General features: G+C 37.2%; 1 protein-coding gene across 3 annotated transcripts in view; it reads right to left on the reverse strand.

Moving 5' to 3' along the window:
- LOC5577237 overlaps window positions 1-24,696 on the reverse strand; it is a 153,505-nt gene that overhangs the window by 67,474 nt on the left and 61,335 nt on the right. For all 3 annotated transcript variants that reach the window (XM_021855078.1, XM_021855080.1, XM_021855079.1), the window contains one exon: window positions 10,133-10,203. The gene's annotated coding sequence lies outside the window, so the exon portion shown is untranslated. The remainder of the gene's footprint in view (window positions 1-10,132; window positions 10,204-24,696) is intronic.

The raw sequence follows: 24,696 nt of genomic DNA on the forward strand, positions 1-24,696 counted from the left end.
CTGAGTGACTTGATTTTCAATTGGACTAGTAAGTCCTATATTGAAATTGTGCGCGTTTTCAAACTGCATAGCAAGTTTTTGAGCTTTATCGCAATTAGTTAGTAATAATTTGTTTTCCTCTTTCAATGCCGGTATCGGCTTCTGAGTTTATTTTTCAAAATTTTAGATAATTTCCAAAAGGGCTCTAGAGCCAGAGTCCAATTGAGATATTTTATTTTAAAAATTTTTGTTTCTTAATTGTGAAAAACGTGTCTTGATTTCTTTCTGTAAATCCTGCCATATAATTTTCATAGCAGGATCGCGAGTGCGTTGAAATTGCCTTCTCCTCACGTTTTTAGGGCGGATCAAGAATTTAAGATCATCGTCTATAATCACAGATTCAAATTTTACTTCACGTTTTGGAATTGCAATGCTCCTGGCTTCAATAATGGAATTTGTTAAAGTTTCAAGAGCATTGTCAATATCAAGTTTTGTTTGTAGAGAAATGTTAACATCAAGATAAGAGTCAATAAATGTTTCATATATATTCCAGTCGGCTCGACAATAATTGAAAGTGGAGCTGATAGGATTGAGAATCGCTTCATTAGGTATTGTATATGTAACAGGGACATGATCAGACTCAAAATCAGCATGAGTAACTAATTGGCTACACAGATGACTAGAGTCGGTTAAGACCAAATCAATCGTAGATGGATTTCTAGAAGAGGAAAAACACGTAGGGCTATCAGGGTATTGGATTGAGAAATATCCTGAAGAGCACTCATCAAATAAAATTCTGCCGTTGGAATTATTTTGAGAATTATTCCATGACCGATGTTTGGCATTAAAGTCACCAATGACAAAATATTTTGACTTATTGCGAGTCAATTTTCGCAAATCAGTTTGGAGCAAATTAACTTGCTGTCCAGAGCATTGAAAAGGCAAATAGGCAGCTATGAAAGTATATTTACCAAGCTGTGTTTCAACAGAAACACCTAAAGTTTCAAAAACTTTAGTTTCAAATGACGAAAACAGTTGATGTTTTATACGCCTATGAATGATGATTGCAACTCCCCCACATGCCCCATCAAGTCGATCATTGCGATAAACAAAAAAGTTAGGACTTTTTTTTTTTAGTTTGGATCCAGGTTTTAAATATGTTTCAGTAATAACTGCTATATGCACATTATTAGCTGTAATTTAACAGCTCGTCCTCTTTACCATTCATGGAACGAGCATTCCAATTTAAAATATTTAAATTATTATTTGGATCCATTACAAAAACGTAATCCAATAACAATTTGATTTGTAAATTTTACACCAACTTGCACTGCTTCAGTCATAGTGGTGGCTTTCTACATTGCATCAATCATTAGATTCAATTGTTCAGTTAGAAAATTAAAATCACAGGCAGACATATCATTTGAAGTGGGTACATTATCTGATGATTTCCCGTTAGATTTTTCGATAGACGAAGAGGCGGAGTAGAAGTTTCCTGAGGGGGCAGAGTTATTTTTTTCATTTGATTTGAAACAATTACAATGAGTACTCATAGTATGAATAGGGGAAGAGTTCAAATTACCTGCTACGATATCGGCAAAGGATTTTCCTTGAGTAGATACATTCGAAATTAAAAGATGAACGGCTACCCGATGCATTAAAATTAGTTTGTGAATGAGCATGATTATGATCTACCTGATAGGTATGATGCGATCGTTAACTAAAAAGTGAGCATTGTTCGAAACTCTACCAGGGAAATTCCGGAAACGACCGTTATCGTAACGGATATTACTGTTCATTTGCCTGGTACGAGCCTCGACGACTCGCCTACGCGAAGGGCAAGCCCAAAAATTTGACTTATGATTGCCCCCCCAATTCGAACATATAAACTTAGTGGTATCTTCCTTCATTGGACAGACGAACCTCCGCAAATCATGCATTTAGCATCCATGCGGATTTTTTTTGTACCATGTTCTGGTAATTTCCTCCAGGTTTCTGGAAATGCCACACGGACATTGTACATAAGTCTAGCTTTTTCTAAAGCTTTAATATTATTTAGTTCTTTTTGGTCAAGTGAACTAAACAATATTCTTGAGAAAGCCCTTTCCGAACAATGTCAGATAGGGTTATCTTTTTCATAATGATTACTTGGACTGGGGAAAATCCAAGTAAATCATGAATTCTATTTTTGATCTCTTCAGGTGACATATAGTCACTTGAGAGACCTTTCAAGACGACTTTGAACAAACGTTCAGTTTTGTCGTCATAAATAAAAAAAATGTGCTTCTTCTCTTCAAGTTATATGAGAAGAAGTTCGCGATTTTTAAGAGTCTCTTTTCTTTGCGATTTGGAAGGAGACCTTGATTCCCCTAATGGAGTTCAAGATCTCCAGCCTAAATCTCTCAAATTCGGGACAACTGACCACGATAAGCGGCACTCTTTGCTTCCTCACTTGAATCAAAGGGCTCGAGACTGCTTCAATTCGGAAAATTGAACCATCGAGCATGGTTGTAGATGCAACCATATTTATTGAATAAACGAAAGAATACGAGACCTCTTAAGAGGTTTTTTTTTTTCCAAGACGGTGTCCAAGAAGGATTACCACCGCTAGCTTTCGCCAACGGGTCCAACGAAAAAACGAAGGCACGGGTCCAAACAAGGATCGTAAAAAGATCAATAGTAGAAAAAAAAATACTGAAAAGTACTGCTTTAGTAGCACTGAAAAGTTCCGTTTTAAATTTTAGCACTGCAAAGTACTGTTTTTGTAGCACTGAAAAGTACTGTTTTATTGCTTTAGGTCGTTGTTAAAAAAACTTCCAAGAGCAGAGAGAATTCGTGTACGCACAGCACGAAGGTACGATGCGAACTCGAGTAGTTTTTCTTTTCATCTTTCATTTGCCTGTAATGCAAGAGGGCGGGGAAAGTTTGTCTGTCTATGCTGAGAGCGATGAGAGCACGGAGAGGCAGCAAACTGTGCATGCATGTGTGGCGCGGCGCGCAAAGCAATTAAGGCACATGTCATGCATTATAATAAAGCCGAGCTACGAACGAAAGAGAATAGGAGAAAAGAACCAGTTTGTTCTTTTTACGGTTTACTTTTTACCTGATCCGCTGAGTGACTGCTGATAGAATGAACCGACTCTCGCCAAAAAAGAGCCACGGCTCACTGGTTCAATTGATTCGGTTCTTTTGAACGGTTACGATTTATTTTGCCCATCTCTAGAATGAAAAGCTCGCTGGCTGAGTATCAGTTGGCCATTAGCGGTGGGTGGTACGACGTTTACGCCTTTTCTGAGACTTGATTTAATAGGAATGAGCCATCAAATCAACTGTTTGATGACCGCATTTTTGTTTACCGTCAGGATCGATCCCCTTCTCACAGCGATAAATGTTCTGGCTGCGGTGTACTGCTAGCTGTTCGTTCGAAATTCAAATCGCGCATGCTTGTTCATCCCAATATCGCGTCTGTCAACTATGGATCACAGTTACTTCTACTAATGCAACACTCTACATGTGCGTTTTATACTTCCCACCAGACCGAGTAAACGATGATCTGTCAATCGAAAATCATATCGAGCCGCTTAACTTGATTGTTTTGCAATTAGGACCAAGAGACAATATCATTGTTCTATGCGATTAAAACTTGAGCGCAGTTTCGTGTCTGCAGGACTCCAATGGTTCGTTTTTTCCCGTCAACCTCTTGGTCGTCAATTAACTCTGCCTTCCGGGCCCTGCTAGATGCATACAGCACTCCTGGACTTTAAGCAGAAAGTCGGAGTTGTAAACGAAAATAACCGCATGCTTGACCTGTGATTTGTTAGCGAGGAACTGTAAAGTCATGCAAGCTCCATCACTGCTCGTCAAAACCTGCAAACGCCATCTAATGGAAAGTGAAGTCAACCCACAATTATGTTTCCGCAACACTCTGGAAGACGATCGATACGATTTCGGCAAAGCTGACTTCACCGGCATGAACAACTTTCTCACAATCTTGGACTGGGATGACATTCTCCATAATAGCGAAGCCAATCTCGCTGCTTCGACGTTGCCCGGTATCTTGCTGTATGCCATCGGGCAATTTGTTCCCAACAAACCTAGTTTCAATCCTGCGAAAGCGATATGGTCAAATTCTGAACTGAAGCAACTTAAAAGAGCCAAATAAGCAGCTCTCTGCTTAGTAGCGTTTTGACAAATGAACTAGTTGACCCACGTGTAGTAGGGGAATTCGGCGTAATGCCGACACCCTAAGCTTTTTGATAAAATTTGTGTACTTTCGCTTGTTAAACGAACCTAAAATTGTTGTAGAATCACATATTGGTTACAAATCTATCAATCCTTGCTGGATGATATGTTAAAATTATATAGTGATTTAAAATAAATTGATATTCCATCATTTTTAAGTGAGACAATTGAGATTGCGGGTAAGATCGACACCCTGTTAGGGTAAAACTGACGCATCCACTTTGAGTAGAATTTATACGTCGTGAACATCACCATCACATTGCATATATGAGAAAAACACCCCTTCTTCTAAAGGATTATTCACATATTACGTAAATTATTGAGGATAGGCCAAAGATCCACTAAATATATGTGAAAATTGCAAATGTCCCATGCTAAGATTATATAGTTGGGATGAATACACATGGATATTTTTAATTTGTGTTCATGGAATGCTTCTGAAGATGAAGTTGTAGCGAATGATTGTGAAAATAAATACTGTTTTATTTGAACAAAACAGAAAAGTGTAATTATTTTTAGGTAATAAAAACTGTCGAACCTCATGGTTTGTAAATAAACAATAAGATTAATTTTTGTGAAAATATTTCTAATTCTATTATTTCTTCAATTTTGAATGAGAAAAATTTCTTCAAGCTTCATCAAACAAGTTTGCCATCCGTGAAATTCATTGGAATTCGAAAATTAAGACTTAGTTAAACTACAGAGATAGTCTTCCGATTAGAAAGATTCCCTGAAGTTAGATTATGAAGCAAAGAAAGGTGTCGATTTTACCCCAAATGAAAGTATCGATCTTACCCCGAGAGGACTTTTATTTTTCAATAGCGTTTTCAGCTGTCGAAAAACCAAAATTGATTTCTCCTCCATGTTGTATCAACGTAATATTAGTAAATGATGATGTAGACGCAGAACAAATAATTACATTTAAAAAAATTCACATGCGTAATAGTTAAAGAACAACAGCGAAATATTGCAACTGCTGTTGCTTCTATGTTATCCAATATGATTTTGTTGTTTATTTTGACAGTTTATTGGTAGCGTCAGTTGTAATGTCATTTGAAACACAACATATCACAAGTTAAGATAGAGCGTAGTGGAAACTGCATGAAAATCTGCTCAAAACATGAAAAATCAAAGGGTGTCGAGCTTACCCACAGTGTCGGTTTTACCCTGATTTCCCCTACACGAAGCAATCAGGATTGCTACCCAACTTCCGACTTCCGTTCAGAGCAATTCTACATCACCGATGCAATGGTTAAATCAGCAGGAAAGGAATTGAAATCATCCACCGAAAGTGGGACGGAAGGAATCCCATCGCTTGTTCTATCCAGTTTTTAAGAAAGGGTGCAAGCGACTGGTTTCAAACTATCGTTAAGCACATAATATTTTTCCAGAACAGCATGGATTTAGCTATCGATGACAACTAATTTGGCGTCAATCACGCCGTTCGTAATTCGGCAAATATAAGATGACCAACAGGTTGACGCTATATATACTGACCTTTCCGTTGCGTTTGACATAATGAACCATCAAATCGCACTGGCAAAGTTTGATAACCAAATTCTTTGTTGGCTCCGATCTTATTAGGTCGACCAAAGCATGCCCGTCAAAATTGGAGATCATGTATCGCTACCATTTATCGTGTGTTCCGGCGTTCCTTAAGGCAGCCATATCGGCCCACTTTTATTCTTGCTGTACATGAACAATGTTAATTTCCTGCGTATGCCGATGACCTGAAGCTTTACAACACGAATAAGAAGACCGAAGACGCCCTTTTCCTTCAATTAACTAAATGCTTCGTCGCAGCTGAGTTTTTGTTCCGATTTGCCAAAAAACATTAAAGGCATATACTGTCTCAAAGCTCTTTATTGCTCCATTGAGTGACCCATTCTGGAGTATTCCTCTGCTGCTGGTCGTCTTATTACTAGAACGATATTCAACGGATTGAAGCTATCTAGCGCAAATTCATCGCATCATCTCAGATGGAACAATCCGCTCAATCTATCCAGCAACAGCAGTCCTTGCAAGCTGATAAACCTACGCTCGCACTCGTTTTTAACCATTTATCCAGCCAGGACGAACTACGGATTGCATGAACCTATGCGTAGCATGTGCCGTGTATTCAATCAATGCTATCGTGCCTTTGACTTCAATATGTCCCGCGTAGCAAATAAGTATAACTTCCGTAGAATTTTGTGATAAATTTTACCTTTCTTGTTTGTAATTTTATTATTTTACTTTCAATGACGTGCTAAGATAGTCACTGGGGTAAATATTTTACCTGTTGGCTTGAATAAATAAATAAATAATTAAGCAGAAATACCTTAATCTCTTTTGAGTCTGGATCCAGGTTTCAAATAAGTTTCAGTAATAACAGCTATATGTATGTTATTAGCTGATTGAAAATTAAACATCTCGTTCTCTCTACCATTCATAGAACGGGCGTTCCAAAATCAAAAATTTAAGAATAATATTTGGATCCATTAGAGAAACGTAATCCAATAACAATTTGATTAGCAAATGTTACATTTTGTGGGTTGATTTCGATTGTAATTTACCAGTATTTGCAACAATTGTTGGCTCTTTCAGTCTCAAAAAGCAGCTAAAACGCCTTTTCATCTACTTTCCTACGTTTCGGTGTATATTCCACCTTCTTCAAAAATTCTAAAATTCTTTCTGTAAATTTTACATCATTCATGAACGTAGAACGGTTACCCGTAAGAAGAAAATTTGAAGGGGAGGAGCTGAAATTACCTGCGTAGGGATGAGCATGATCATAATTTACCTGATGACTATTAAGCAAGCGATTGTTAACTGAAAAATGAGAATTTTCGGAGATTCTGCCTGGGGAATTTCGGATAAAAAACGTTGCTATCCATCTGCCTGGTATGAACCTCAACAATTTGTTTGCGTGAAGGCCAACCCCAAAAATTAGACTTATGGTTGCCCCCACAATTTGCACAGGCAAACTTTTTGGTATCTTCTTACACAAGTCAGACTTCCTTAGCGTGAGAAGATCCTGAATGAATTTAGCATCCATGCGCTAATGTTTGGTATCACTTTTGGCACCGACGGCACTGACTGGGGTTCTGGGAATTGCCACCAGGTTTCTGGATATGTTCCAAGGTAACACGGACATCAAATGTAAATCGGAACAACTGTTCACGATTGGGGACCTTTTCCCACCTACATCAAAGAGCCTGGGCTTTAAAGAGCGCTTTGATTTGATGTTCGGAAAATTTTATTAAAATATCGAACTGATTACTCATTACAATGCAATTATCAATTTCACGCTTAGAAAAAAGCACATATTCCGGAAATATTTCCTTTCTTCTAATTTTGTCACGTTTTGCGACAATTTTCAATCTTACTATTGTGAAAGAAGTTGTGAATTCAGAGATTTACACTTCCTTCTGCTCGTGGTAGCGTCCAAGTTTAGAGAATTTTCGAAGATTTCTTCTCAGTGTTTTTTTTTATCTCCCAAGTCAGAAGATTTACCACCGTTAGCGGGTCCAAAGAAGGATCGAGTGATTCTGTTTTATTAACTTAACAGTCTTTTAGAAACTTAATAGATTTATAATCTTCAAGAAATTCAGAAAAAATGTTTTTGTTTCTTGTTAAGTTGGAAGACGATGATACCAACCTTAATTTTTGTTGTATTATCACAGAGTTCGGAATTGATCGTTTAGCTTTGCGGATACACCCTTCATACCGCGCTTTTACTGAGCGGTTCCTGACATTGTTGGTCATACATTTTTCGGTTCGCTTTGTTTTCCGCCTTTGTCTATCTTCTGGCGGCATCTTCGATTATACCAAGTTTCCTTTCTCCAAAATCAAAAATGTTTCACGCGTCGTCCGTGTGCGGGTTGCATATCACACGGGACTATTGTACTTCTTGACGTAAGCGCCAATATGAACAAAATGGCGTTTTTTTTTCATTTCTAACGAGTAACACTCGTTGGACATGCGAACAGCACTTCTTCTTCTTCTTTTTTCTGGCGTTACGTCCCAACTGGGACAAAGCCTGCTTCTCAGATTAGTGTTCTTATGAGCACTTCCACAGTTATTAACTGAGAGCTTTCTTTGCCGATTGACCATTTTTGCATGTGTATATCGTGTGGCAGGTACGAAGATACTCTTATGCCCTGGGAATCGAGAAAATTTCCTTTACGAAAAGATCCTCGACCAGTGGGATTCGAACCCACGACCCTCAGCATGGTCATGCAGAATAGCTGCGCGTTTACCGCTACGGCTATCTGGGCCCAGCACTAAATTTTTCAAAAATATTTGAAAGGCTACCAACTTATACCAACAAACACACGTTTTGTCTAGTGTTTGTTAGGATAGTTTAGCATATTAGCCATGTTGTCATGACATTGACTAGGTGTTTACGTCAATTCATGGATATATCCGTTCATTGAATTGACTGCTTGTTCGGATAAAATGTTCGATGCAATTTGGTTGGCAAAAGTTTGACACGAAACGGAAAAACTAACCCAGCCAATTTTTTAATTTCAATCTTTAGTAAATGCAGAGAATATCAGATCGCAATTGTTAACAGATGCAAGAATGCAGCTGGGAACACTAAAACGCATGTTCCCAGTAATAATGGTGTTTACGTCGACCATGGGCAGTTTCTGTGCCCATCAATTATTTTTGTTATCTTCCAAAGTTCTATCACATAAGATTTATTGCCAGTTCTTTAAGGTGTATCTGAACACCAACCAAATCGAAAACCGTGAAGGTCAGATCAATTTCCTTCAGGTGAATAATTTTGCCAGTCGAGTGGACAACCGGGAAAAGCGGATATGTCTGTATTGCACTTACGGATGTGTCGCAAACTTGCCGATGAATAGTGGTCCAGATTTAGAAAATCATGGCAAAAGTTCGCATTCGTTATTTTGATAATCTAAAGTGTTGACAGTGTTTGGCATGAAGGTTTGATTATAAAATTAAAAAACTTTATTTTTTCAACATACATTGTTAGAATAATCCAAAGATCTGTGAATTCTCACACTTCAGGTTATTTATCACAACTCCAAGTCTGAGAGACGTCATGTAAGGCTGCATTTTGGGACCCATATTATACAATATTTTCACATCTCATTTACCTGAGTTATCTCAGGGTTGTCAAAAATCTTATGCGGATGAAACAGGCCTCTTTGCCAAAGGACAAAGCCTGCGTGTCATCTGTAGTAGATCGCAAATAAGTTTGGATATTTTTTCTTCATCTTGCAAAAATGGAAGATTTCTCCTATAGTATGCTCTCCTGTTGTATGATGTACCAATATGGGCTAATAATATCAGAAAGGCAGCTATGCAGAGGATTCAGAATAAAATTTTGAAAATGATTTTGAAGCTCCCTCTCTTGTATAGTACTTATGAGTTACATAGAATATCCAATGTTGAAACATTGGAACAAATGCTGAATAAAATGATTAATATTTTTTGACAAAATCGTGATAGTCTTCTATTGCCACAATTAAAGCGTTATATATCTAGGTTATGTTGAGTTAAGTTAATAGCAAGGCGTTTTCTCTTTTATAAGCAGGTGAAATCTACCCACCTGTAAAAATTCTAAACTGCTTCGGCAAATAATATGTAATATATTGTTAACAAAATGTTAATAAATGCTTAATATGGATTTAATGTTTGGAATGATACTAATAAAAAAATTAAATAATTAAAGAGTCCGTGCAGATAGACTTTAGTTTTCATTTCAAAATGTGTGTTCCCAACGTTTTCAGAATACTGGATCTCCGTGCGATGGTGTCGCAGATAATTCTGAGCATCCACGGACTATTTCCACCGACCACAGCTTTTGCACTCATCCGATTAGTTTACCGATAGGGCTTGGCTGTTATGTTTCTTATTCAAAAGGTTGCGTGTTTAATTAATCGAATAGTTTACTCACCTCACACGTGTAATGGCTGTTCGGTCAGTCCAATGTCGTACCGCACACTTCGCACTCTATTTCGTTTGTTTCTGAAATGAATGAAAGCAAGAAAACGAAAGGCCGAAATTAATATTCATTAATTAAAATTTGTTACATTCATAACAGTGCACTTTGGTGGTCATAAGCTTTCAGAGGAGGAACGCGTCCTAATGAAGCCATTTTCCGGTTTTGAGCCGATCGACGCGAAAGATAAAATTCGTTCTCGGGAATTTCGCGGCGAGATTCGCCAGATGCGATCTTGCGGCAATAAATTTGCAATCTATCATCTTTCGATTGCGTGCAGCGCGATGCTTGCTGGGCTCGAAACTGTGCGATTTCCTCCAATGGGTATGATCATTTGGCTCTTGAAGTGCAGTTTTGTTGAATGAATTATTTGTTTAAAATTAAGAGTGTTTCTCTGCAGATGGGAGCGGAAAAAGACACTCAATTAGGCCGTAGAGATGTATAAACACTGTGGGAGTTGAAGGCGATGTTCATAGCCATACTTTTGAAGTAACGTCGAAGCATGCAATAAATAAGTTGATAGAAGAGGGTGGTGTGAACCGATTGAACGGCGTAACAATGTTCTGCCTCAAGTACCATCTTCTTATTCTTTTTATTGGCATAACATCTCCACTGAGGCGGAGTTTCGTGTTCAATTAGCTCTATCACAGTTAGGTATTGACAGAAATATTTCTCTGCCAAAGTAGACATTTTCATATTTGTGTAAGAGTTACGAAAAGATCCTAGACAGTAGAAGCATTAGCCTTAGAATGCTAATGTAAAACCATGGAGATGCAAAGGTGATCTCGGTCTCTAGTAGCAGTGGACGTCACACTAACATTCCTTCCCTTCCCCGATTTCACCGATGGAATATTTTGAAACCTTTCGATTATGATTATATAAACCAATTACTGCACTCTAGCGGGAAAAAAACCCGAGGTACATTCGATTTCGATAATCGGCTGGTTTAGACATTGCGTGTAGTAGAAGCATTAGCCTAAGAATGCTAATGTCGGTGTTACCAACATCTAGTTTGCTACGCTCTGACAGCTTGAGGACCGAATCTGTAAGTGTCAAATCAATTTTGTTACCCAACATAAAACATTCACTACAATTTAGCACTAAACAAACAATAAAAAAAATAATTTGAAAGTAGTATTATAAAAACTCTGTTCCGTGACAACAGCGCTACTAGTGTTCTACTACCTATATTTCTATTTCCTAGACCGTCATTTTTTTTAATCTATCAACACAAGCTTCCATGATCAGAGGAATGGTAGTGGGCTTGAATTTCGCGAAATTCACATGGCTTTCCTAACTACAGTAGCTTAAAAGTGTGATTCTTATATTTGTTGGGTGCATGAGTTTTCTAAAACAGTAGTGTCATCGAAGGCTGCAAAGGCAGGAAATGTAGCGGGACTGTAATTTTGTGATGTCATTAGCAATGGATGCTTTGCTACTTTCAAGGCATTTTGTCTACGGCAGCAATGAGCGTGAGTTTCACTGGCTTCGCTGACTGTGATTTGCTTTGCATGGCTACTGCAACACAGAACTTTTCCCAATTCTGTTAATGATATTTCAATGAGCTATTTTACGAAGCTGGTCAAATGACAGGAGACCTGGGACTTTTCAATCATCGTCGTCAGTTTTCGCGATGATAATGGCTGATGACTGTGCGCATTTTTAGCGTAGCTTTTCATACAGGCAAAAACATAAATGGAGAAAAAATATTAAAATATTTCTGATCACAAACATGCCTTTTTATGTGAAATATAGGTGAGAAAGAGATAGCTTATACAATATCTAGGTGTAATGTTGCAGTAACGAACATTTTTAGATCTCTTTTTTACCATTTACTCCATGTCCTCGTTTAGTAAGATGAGGCGTTGTTAAAAATCACGCTGGATTTAATCCCAGGTCTCCTGTCAATTGATGCCATTCCGGCAATCAGCTGTTCCGAAACGTCTCGTAAAATGGCTTATATTCATAATATCAAAAAAATCCGTTAAAAAATATTTTTAAGGTTTGGCCTGGGAGGGAGAAACCGATACAAAATTTATGTACGTCATAGTGAGCCGTGATTCTGCTGTCACGAACTGTCACTGTGATCCCAGATCTTGAAGACAAACTTGATAAAAGCGCGTAATTGATCAAAACAAATTTTTGCATTCCAACAAAGTTGACAACAGTCGATTGAAAATCAATTCCTGCAACACCCAAAAGCAATGCCACGATAGTACCTTTTAATTTGATCGAATATAAAGTAATGAAACACGCATCTTTTTACTGTTTTCCAATCGTCATTAAAATTGAATGCATATAACTATGGTCCTTTTTCCAAGTTTGTCCAGAAAGATCGAAGGTACACAATAAAAGAAAACTAGCGATTTTCCCCAAGCCTGTCTTGATTGTCGTTGGTGAGCGGCAGTTATCTTGCAAGTGTTGTGTCATATTTCGTGTGTAGTATCGGTGCCTCCCTCCCAGGTTTTGACTATTCTAAGCTATAAGGGAATCTGGGGTTATATGCACCCTTGAGGCAAAACGAAATACAGCAATTCGATAGGTTGTTTTGTTCCCTATAATTGGTCGGGGTTCTGCTAAACCGCACCAAATGCCACCAAGTTTTGAGATATTTAATTCTTAAGTCCTTTCATCTGCGAGTAAATTGCGAATGACTCTTTTAAATTTTTACCGCTCACAAATGACTAACATGGTTCAATAAAGTATAAAAGAAAATCATCATATATTTTCCATGTAATTAGGTTTGACTTCAACTTATAAGGTACTTAGTTCACTCTGGCTGGATCAGAATGGAAGAAAATGGTTTGCAATTCGGTATGGTTGAATGTGTTTAGTGATTTCCAGCAAAATAAGAAAAAAAAATAAGACAAGTAGTTCATATCACAGCCATGCAGGTTGAAATGCATGTCAAAAATGTTTACGCACAATGAATGGGAGGGATTCGTACTTTGCCGACCTTTGTGAACAATGAATTGCTGCTATCCATCCTAAATATATTCTATCTGGTGTATTATTTATTTTAACGGAAATTATATTGTACCAAAGCTTTTACGCGTTCAAAGATTCGAGAGATAATAAAGATGAAGTTAAAAATGAAATGTGACGATCGAAGAATACCATGATTTTTTCCGCCAGAGCGCTCCTAGTTACTCGAATGTGGCGCACTTTGGATGAACAAGTTCACGATTCTTTATGTGAAGTGGATGCCGTAAGACGGGGTAACTTTAATAGTTTTTTCGAAGAAAACTTGAATGTTTGTGCTTGCTGTTTCAAAGAATTATAATTTATATTTTTAAAACAAGTACGGGCATCCTAGCTATCGATTACAGATGATAGATTGCCAAAAGATTTATTTTGAATGGCTTAGCTTAGCTACGCTTAGACTGACTACACATATCAATGGTTGCTATTCCGTGATTGACCGAAGTCAGTGAAAATGCACAAAGAATCAACTAGAAGTTCGGCTGGGATTGGCCATAATCTTCTTCAGTGTGCATAATTCAGTGCCTCTATTTATACAGGGTCAATAACGGCGCCGGCCACGTCCTTATAGTCAGGTAGGAATGAAGGAATGCAAATTTGGAGACCGTGTTTGCCTCTGCATCTCCACAAAGGTTACTGGGAGGAATGTTTGTTAATAGGGAGGATCGTTGGGTCAAAGGATTCACTTTGATAAGCGATTAGACCATGATAAATGATTTGACGCGAGCAAAGGATCAAACACTACTTGCCTAAAGATTTATTTTGAATGGATATATAATTTTTAATATAATCGAAAGTCAGTTTTCTGTTTTGAGGTAACTTTGGTAGGTAATCGAACAAAATTGAATGAATTACGAGCTTGAGCTTGAGCTTGAGCTTGATTGGCCGCCCGTGGTTGCTACTCCAGCATCGCCAGATCAGCTGCACTTACACAAGGAACCAACCGAATGACTGCTTGGGACTAACAGGCATCCTCAGTGTATAAGTGCTGGTGATCTTCTATTTTTAGGCAACAATGGCACCTGCCACGTCAGAATGCAGACCAATGAGGGGAAGGGGGAGGAATTGATGATGCATTGAACTGGCTCCCACGTAGACCGTATATTTCACTGCATCTACGCCAGTTCATGCGGGAGTGTATGGATTGGGGGAAAGGCATGGCAGAGAGGTTTGCTTTTGTGGTTAGCAAACTGCCTATGTATCAGGCGTAAGAAAGGCGTGCGCGTGGAAGTAGGAAGCGTTAGGGAAACGGTTTCTTGTCCGTATCTGGTTCTAGCGTTTGCTATGAACGAATAGTTTGAGTGTGATATATTTAGAATGGAAGATAGAAGTAAGTGAGAGATATACAACTACAAAGTACGAGGAAAGGGACGGGCCTGGGATTGAACCCTAACCTTCTGCTTATGAAGCAGAAGCGGTAGCCATCAGACCACCAACCCTGTCTTGAACAAAATTGAAATTACGGAACATTTATAGGGCGTTGCATACCTCCAAGCGTTTAACGTTATATGAAAATTCCTGACTTAGATTACAAAAATAATCCCAGTTTGTGAAAATGCATTTCACTAAAAGATTTGAGACCATATTCAAGTTCTTTGATAACTAGGCTTTCGAACATAAGTGACCAACTATTCAAAACTACACCAAATAGTGCTTGTAGAACAGATTGTTGGTAAGCGTTTCGAAAATGCTTAAATCGTATAAATTTTTAATATTTGTATGTAAAGCCTCAAATGCTTTCGATTCAAATGAAGATAGCTCTCACATAAAGTGTCATACTAATATTCTTTAGTTTTGCATTCGTTTTGTTCAACCGATTAAAAGAAATTATGATATTTCGTTTAGTATGTGGTGGGTAACACTCTATCAAAGTTACCTGCATTATCAAAGATACCCCGTTTTACGGTTCAATGAATGGCATGAAATTCATTATTTCCGCTGTACATGTTACTGCTTGTGCTCTATTGTTCAAAAATAGTCGCATAAGCTAAAAGATGATTGATTTTTATGACTGTCTGTTATGGAAAACGTTATATTAATCTAGATTCGAACTCGTATCCTTTGAGTGCTGATTTGGCGTGCTGCACCTCGGTCATTTCGAATTGTTGAATTGAGAGCAAAATAGTCGAAGCAAATGTGCACTCTCATTAGGTAAGCCTGGTGGCAAAAATGTCATTTTCTGAACAGCTTAAGCGCACCAAGTGCTCCCAAAGTATTCAGAAAACATCAAATCAAAATATCTTGTTACAGTATTGGACAAAACATTTGCAACTTTTTCGATTTTCCATACAAAATGATCAACTTTGGAAAGCTAGATCTCAGTGATTTATGAATCGATTCGAATGAAAGTTTCACAGAACATCAGACATAACTTGAATTTTAACGTATATTTTTGAATGATTTTTCCAATCACGAGTTTAAAAGTAATACCTAACAATTTACCTAAAGGGAAATTTCGACGAAAAATTGAAAATTATCTATCTCAAAATCTAGGAGCCCTACACAAAAACTGTCTTCAGCAAACTTATTCATTTTGTCAAAATCTGCAACTTTGCTGAAGATACCATGAAGCTATTCCTTCAATATGTTTAGTTATGTCAATTATAAAAAATGCCAAAAAATTAACTTTGGTCAAATCGTTTCTGCTTTTGAACTCGTGATTGGAAAAATCACTCAAAAATATATGGTAAAATTCAAGTTATTTTTGAGGAACTGTGAAAAGTTGATAATTTATTATGTAGGTATGACATAAGGCAAAATTTTAACTATCTTTGATTTTATAAACATGACAACAATAAAAGATCATAGTTTCCCAAAGGCAAATCATGCTGAACTAGTAATGCTTTACTTATGTTTTAAAAATATGGCCTCAGAATATGTTCTGCAAGTCCTAGAAACATTGCAAGGGACGGACAAGTATCCTATTGATCTACAAGCCTATTATGTGACACATATATTTTGCTTTTGATCTTCTGTCTGATCTAAAATTGGTCCAACATAATTTCAGATTGATTCTAATCGTCTAGAGGGCATACAGTTGGTCCAATATACCCGGGAATCTCTGGTAGAGGGGGACTGCATCTCCAGGGAAGTGGTCACTTCTAGAATCATTCTAAAATTTTTCTTGCGACACATCAAACTTCATGGTTTTGAAAAACAAGTTCAATGGAAGACATTGATTTCTGATCTCGCCCTAAAAGCCAATGGTAACCGAGTGTGTAGCTCGTTGTTATCAAGCAAATGAATGGACCAAGATAAAATCTTTCACCAATGGAAATTAGAAAAGGATAATCTGCTCATCGTAGGATTTCTGGATGACTTTCGGCAACTTTGGCCACCTTCTGCATTTTTTGCGAATTGTTAAATTAGCATCAAATTTTTGGCTTCATTCCAGTTGCTAGTGGGTGACAGTCGTTTCAGTCCTGTGCTACTGCCATATTCCGGGGATGTAGTGCCCTCAGGCCTCATAGAAGTGACGACTTTTAAGATAATTCTGAAACACACCAAACTACATGGTTTTGCAAAATTAGTTTCATAAAATACTTTTGAATGATATCTGACGATATTGGCCACCTACTGACATATTGGGGATGTGGTGTCCTCAGGGAAGCGCCCACTTTTGAAATAATTCTGAAACTTTTCTTGCGACACATAAAACTTCATGATTTGGCAAAACAAGTTCAACAGAAGGCATGACAATGACATCTGATGACATTGAGGACGTCTTGGCACCGGGATAAGATGACCTCAGAGAAGTGGCCACTTTTAAAATGATTCTGAAACCTTCATTCTACCCAACTTCAAGAAATAAAAATAACATCATGTTATTCAAATAATAGAAATTCGCTCCAAAAAATGCTGAAATTGGTTGGGACTCGTTAGGATGTTTTAATTTGTGTAAGTTTAATTCCGTTGATCTATTATAATATTTCATTCATTTCAGATGTTTGTTGAAATAAACGCAATGACTAAATTTCTTCATTTGTAGGACAACAAATCCTCCTCCCAGCATCGATCATGGGCTGTTTACTGTGTGTGTAGGGTGTGGTGTAAGTCTAGCGCTCGGCCATATATTTTGGAAGAAAATTAGGTCATCTTAGGCGGAGGAAAATCTACGACGACGCTACGCCGCGTCGTTTTCCATTCCTCCTGCTTCCATTTCTCTGTGATTTTCCCCGTTAAGCAATAAAACTCGCAACTAGTCTGTCTGATGGTGAAAATCTGGTGAGTGGGTTGGTTAACGACGGGTAGGCACAAGATTTTATTTGTCGCATATTTCTCCAAATTGAACGCCTCATTAGTAGGGGGATGGGCGGACTAGACCATGGCGAGTGCCCTAGTCTTAACCTAGGCGAAGGTTGTGATTTATTTCGGTTTCGAATAGGTAGTACAACATTTAACGACGCGAGATGGAGCTCAAATTATTGTGCGTACTTACAGATTGGTGTGAAGGGGAGATCTTTTGCACAGAAAGACATCTGTTCGGGAGATATGAAAATACGCGGCGCCACATGAAACAACAAAACGACTGACGTCTGAGGGGACATGTTCAAAACTAATAATAAATTGGAGGTATGACTAACTGACTGACTTGAAGCTCTCCGGTAATGAGACATTTCTATGCAAGACCAATGCGACACGTTTTGTGTTCGTTATAATGTGACTCAATGTTTCTTACTTTAAAGTGTTTCAATGGATTGATTTGATATTAATATTCTTCAAATGGGTAAGTGCCTACTGAATTTGGCGTGAACAATTATTAGATATAGGTTATTCGACCTTCTCGATTCCAAGCGCCACAACGACATTGGAACGCAAGGAAACAATTTAACAAGAAGGTGACAAGCCGAGCTAGAATGACATCAGCTCGGATATGGGTTTGCTATTTTCTTCCGATTTATATGCAGCGGTAGCGTGTGATGTCATCTTACCGTTATATGGAGGGGGCTGACTTTCCTCAACGGAAATGTGGTTGGAATCTATGAGCAGAGGGGTTGAACACATCAAGAATGACAAGACGTTGCTTACATCAGCGCTAGCCGATGTAATGTGGTTCCATTCGCCCTACTGACCTTGCCGAATGAATGATGGTATGTTTTGAATATCCTCTGCTGTGATGTCATATTTGAGTTAGTAATATTCGAAATATTCGATAACATGAACAAAGACAATTCTCGTTTCAAAATCCGAGTAACTGAGATTACGAAGGTGCTTGTGGAGCGCTCTGAGCTTGATTTATTACTATCATTATTATTATTATTATTATTATTATTATTATTATTTTCATTATTACAATGGCTTTCAGGTTACCACCCTTGGTGAGTTCGTCTCTTATTACAGTCGATTCGTAATAGCTCGATATTAAAGGGACCATCGAGTTATGGAGGTATCGAGGTACTGTAAAACTAGGTAACTTTAATAGTTTTTTTTTGAAGAAAACTTTAATCATCATGGTTGCTGTTTCAAAGAATTATAATTTATATTTTTAAAACAAGTGCTGGCATCCTAGCTATCAATTGCAGTTGATAGATTGCCAAAAGATTTATTATGAAGGCAAATATAATTATTCTTATATTCGAAAGTTGGTTTTCTGTTGGGTTTACTTTGATAATGGTGTATTATGGTGATTCAAATTTTAAAAATGTTTGAAAATCCAATCTCGTATATTCTCTTTACCATTCTGTGAAATTTTCAGCTTTCTAGGTGGTGATTAAAGGTGGCCCCAAGACAATGTAGGTTTGTATGGAAATTACTATGGAGAAATTTTGCGAAATGTTCCAAACACGCTGGTACTGTAATGTAAGTAGAAACTTATCATCCCATATTGAAAACTAATTTCTTTATTATGGATTGAAGAATGAGTTTTTATTATGGGATAATAAGTTTGTACTTACATTACAGTACTAGTGCGTTTGGAACATATCTCAAAATTTCATAAACAGAATCGAATAATAATTTCATAAACAGACATAAACCTACATTGTCTTTGGGCCACCTTTAACTCACCACGTGAAAAGCTGATAGTTTCACAGAACACTATTTTTATGATAAGGATGGTAAAGAACATATGGGAGATTGGATTTTTCAAACATTTTCAATATTAGTATGAAGTATGAGGCGTCGACTCAACTGCCTTCGATGGTGAAACATTTAGCAAATATATAGTCGTGTTCATTGCTTCTGTCCAGAATCGATCATCCAGGTCCGCATTCGTCAGCATGCATCTTGCCATTTCGAATAAATAACGGTTACGCCTTTCTGCAAGCTTGTTGGTACTACAGAAATATTCCGTTCTGTCGATAACATTTCCGCTAGTATACTCTCGGCCGTTGTCCGATCGGACTGCCTTTGGTGTTGGATTGAATTGCATTAGAACCATCTTGACATACTGTTGAATCTGCAGGTACGCAAAAAGCGCAAGAGGCGGAGTGAAATTGCTCATTTGTTACAAAATACTAATGACAACTAATGACACGGTGTGTTTCGTAGAACAACTTTATTACAAAAAATAGGTAAGTCTGAAACTTCGCCACAATAAAGTCTAGGTCTCTCGCGTTCATTTGCTGCAAAAACCAAAATAATCGGTCGGGGGTCTAGAGTAATATTTTTTTGTTTGATTTCGAGAGACTTGCGCATATGTTTGTATTTGCGTATCTATGTGTTTATGTACATTAGGGCGGTTCAAAATTTAAAAATGTTTGAGAATCCAATCTCCCATAGGTTTCTTTCTATCCTTACTATAAAAATAGTGACCTGTGAAATTTTCAGCTTTCTAGGTGGTGATTTAAAGGTGGCCCAAAGACAATGTAGGTTTAAATGGAAATTATTATGAAGAAATTTAGAGATATGTTTCAAACACGTTTGTACTGTAATGTAAGTACAAACTTATTATCCCATAGTAAAAACTCATTCTTCAACCCTAATAAAGAAATTTGCTGACGAGAGAAATTCAATCCGATAGCAGAAGAGATATTCATGAGTTTGTTTGCTATTATTTAGCTTAATATCGGATTGCAGCCCTGCAAACATGTACAAAAATCCCAAACCCATTTAGGCCTCATGATGTTAATTTCTAAACTTTTTATAAGCACTGTGCCATTAAGAAAATAACATTAAAATTGGAAGTTTCTCGAATACCATCCAAAATAGCGTATTTTTCAGCACCATGAGGCAAGTATGTTATATTAGACTGGTGCAAATTTTGAAGTTTTTGCTCCCCTATGCTTAAACGATGTCAATTATGATGAAAATGATCCTCCCAAAATTTGAAGTGATTCGGAAGAAATTTGGTTGTGCACACGCTATTTGAAGTTTATATGGAAATTACTAGGGGCCCATTAGGGGCCCAGATAGCCGTAGCGGTAAACGCGCAGCTATTCAGCAAGACCAAGCTGAGGGTCGTGGGTTCGAATCCCACCGGTCGAGGATCTTTTCGGCTTGGAAATTTTCTCGACTTCCTAGGGCATAGAGTATCTTCGTACCTGCCACACGATATACACATGCAAAAATGGTCAATTGGCATAGAAAGCTCTCAGTTAATAACTGTGGAAGTGCTCATAAGAACACTAATCTGAGAAGCAGGCTTTGTCCCAGTTGGGACGTAACGCCAGAAAGAAGAAGATGGAAATTACTATGGAAAAGGCAAACTTTTTGTGTTCTAACTGCTCGTCATAATTATCTATGGAAAAGTGAACACACTCATTTCATGTGAAAACTTCCCAGCTACAACTTTGCTCAAGACCACATTTCGATGAGACGTAAGGATAATTTGTTATTATTGATAACAAAGTCTAAATCACGCTGAGATGATCATTCAATTACTTTCAGAGCAACACTGCTTTTTTGCTGTAGAACATAGTAGCCTGGATTATTTTGATCTATTCTTTCCGCCAGGAGCACCACTGTTGCCTGCCGAGCAGTTGGTGAAGCATACTACATGCAAACCAATTTTATGATGATGAATAACAATTTATCCTGAGGTCCAATCAAAAAGTGGTCTTCGGTAAAGTTGTAGCTGGGAGGATTACATACATATACATTGGAAGAAGTTATTCACTTTTCCAGAAAATATTATGATGAAGAGATAGAGGGCTGAACACAAAAGATTGGCGTTTTCCATAGTAATCTCCATATAAACTTCAAATGGTGTGTGCACAGTCAAATTTCTTCCGAATCACTTCAAACTTTGGGAGGATGCTATTTACCATAATTAAAATTGTTTAAGCATAGGGGAGCATACATTTCAAAATTTGCATCACTCTAATGTTACATGCCTTATAATAAGGTTTATCGCGAAGCTCTCTACTAGTCAAATCGAATAACTGAAATTGTGTTGTTTGAAAGGCGGATAAGTCACTTTTGTATCTACGAGTAAAAAGAGAAATATCGCATAATTTATGATATCGTCCTAAAAGCCATAGGTGACCAAGTGTGTAGCTTGTTATTACTGAGCAAATGAATGGATTTTCACTTTATTTCAGAATGCTACGATGAAGAGAAGATCTTCCTCTGTCTCCCAGCGTAATAGTTTTTATTTTGGACCGTTTATCTGTTTAATAACAACGAGCTACACACTCGGTTACCAATGGTTTTTGGGGTGAAGATACATAGAAGCTAAGCCTCGAATTTTCTGAAGCACAAGTCTAAAGAAGCAGACAACCGGTAACTCACTGGTCACTCGCTGGGGGTGACCAATCAATAAAATGTTCAACGCAAAATGTTGTCAGGTTATCTAGATTTGAACTCTTGAAAATTCGAGGTTTGACTTCGGAGCATCTTCACCTTAGGACAAGGTCATAAGTTTTGCGAGAAATATTTCCTAATAACTTCTTACATCATTATGACCAATATTAGTACGATTTTCAAGGTTTTTCGTGGAAAATAATTAAAATGACGCTTGAGCCAGTTTTGCGATTATGCGTATATCATATGTCATTCATGCTTATTACAGCTCTTTTGACCAAGAACAACTATACCTTCCATGCCAAGGTGTTCAAATGGTTTGATCTCTCCATACGTTCAACGCAATGTGGGTCGGTACAAAAACACATATCCATAAATACTTCACACAAAATAAAAAAAAATGTTCTGGACCCCTCGACCGATTTTTTTTTTATTTTGGTCGCAAATGAAAGAGCAAAGTCTAATTTTTTGTAGTTCGAAATTTCAGACTTACCGTAATTCAGGGTATAGTTGATCAGCGGGGAGAAGTTGATCATTCCTGTACCCACATGTATAGACTGTTATAGGAGCTATGACCCGATTTCAATTATCACAATTTCTGAGTTGTGGCATTACCTGATAGCTACTCTTGATTTTCATAAATTCGGTTTAGCATTCAGGGTAATTATTTCATGGAAAAACAGATTTTTTTTAAGAAATGTTTGATGAACTGTTGAAGGGCTCTTCTCCAAACAATCGACTATTTCCACGACTATACAAAGCTACAATTTTAATAAACTGTTTCATACATTCCAGATATGTTCTGTGTACCAAGTTTTGAATTGGTGTTGAGGATACAAATTCTTTTTTTAGAGAAAAAATGATCTTTTTGCAAGAGGGTTGCTAATTTCAAAGAAAATTGCCTACCTTTAGGCGTTTAATGTGGTGTAATCTGTAATATACAACTTTCAATTAAAAAATAACCGATTTATCAATAAGTTATAAGATTTTTGAATCTTGATTCAGATTCAGAGACCCCAAATTTAGTGAATAGCATATTTCTTTATTTTAGGAAACCTATCGCAGTAATTGATCAACTTCACCCCGGAATCAAAAACACCACTTTTTGATATCTAAAAAATGTTTTCGTTAGATTGATTATAATTCGTCAAAATTTCGTTTGTATAATTCGTTAAACATTCAACCAGTACAGGTTTTAAAAATATTTAGATGATAATACATGCATCCCGCTAGGAATAGCACAGAATCGCTCAAAAGTGATCAACTTCCCCCCAGTTTACGGTACCTATTTTTTTTTGTAATAAAGTTAGTCCACAAAGACACCGTGCTAATAACTTCGCTAAATTTGATATATCTGTAATATTTCTTGTTAATAAAGCAAGATATAGTGATTCTCCATCCTACTGCACAAAAATATGTTACGAAGAGAGAATCAGTTTTCTGCAATAACGCAAAGAGAGCAGCGATGAAGAGAAATCGATGAATGCAGATAAACCCTTATGAAAAAACAACACAAATAAAATGTCTGTGTAGTAGAAAAATCATCAAGTGTCAATGATCAAGTGTCCTCACTTGATTTTCAAATCATGATCATAATTTTTCAAATCATGAACAGAAACACATTACGAATATTAATAAGGATATTAATAAGGAAATTTTAAATTTTGGGTTTGATTTTGCCTATATGAATTTCCAATTTCCGACAATTTGAGATTATTCGATAGTATACATGCAAACTTATTAGGATTTTTGAATGCCGTTCAAAAGAGCTCTGTTGATTTATATTTGAGATGATATAAACACAATGCCCCTAAAATTTGGCTGTTTATACGATCAGATGGTTTTCGTTTGTACAGAGGACAAAATTACTTCGAATGTAACTTTTTAGATTCCGAGAAAATCCTATGGCGTCAAGTCTCCCCGGGAATCAAGTCTACCCAGTCTCCCCTACTGAAAGAGGAAAGCATGCTGATTTAGCAATGGGGCTCTGCACAAACATCTTTCTCACTCTTTCACCCCTTCACAAAATTTGTAAACAACAAGGCCAGCAAACGTCAAAATCCCTTGCAAAATCAAAACAATGCAGAGCCCCATAGTTCGAAGCTACGACATAGGGGAACTGGGGGTAAAATGAACACCCTAAGCAATTTTCATGTTTTCTTGCTTATGAGGCTATCAGATTCTTTTTCAATTGCTCAGAATTGAAGAAGGATGTTTATACAATGTATTAAGTTGAAATACTGTGATGGAAATAGAATTTTATCAACATTATTATAATTTCGAAAATTTCTTTCCACAATGGGGGTAATATGAACACATGATGGGGGTAAAATGAACATGTAGTGGGGGTAAAATGAACACCACTCAAATTGAACGGGTTGTGGCATGATTCTCGGCCTCTGGTACATGATTAATGCATATTTCACAGACATTCCGGCATCGACGGAACGTTTAGCCGCGACCATTTGGATGGCTGTTCATATCTGTCTTTATATTTCCTCCGGAAAACTCTTGACATCTGAAATAAAATCCGGTAGTATTCATCCTGCCATGGTGTTCATATTACCCTCATCTCGAGTGGTTCATTTTACCCCCAAAGAAACAACATATTCCTATAATTTGTTCTAAGAATTTAGAAGATAAAAATATTTTCAATTTCCGTCTACCTATCATAAATACTTTAAAGATATGATATGCAACGCAGTTTAATAGATTTTTCATGATTTTAGTCATAAAAACCTTAAATTCCACGAGTGAAAATTTACATCATATGAGAAAACAGAGAGGCGTACTTTGTTTTTGTTTACTTCTCCAGCTTTTGAGAAGTTCAAGATCGCACTTGAATTGTCGAAATA

Source organism: Aedes aegypti, chromosome 3 (genome assembly GCF_002204515.2).
Source record: "Aedes aegypti strain LVP_AGWG chromosome 3, AaegL5.0 Primary Assembly, whole genome shotgun sequence".
NCBI lineage: Eukaryota > Metazoa > Arthropoda > Insecta > Diptera > Culicidae > Aedes > Aedes aegypti.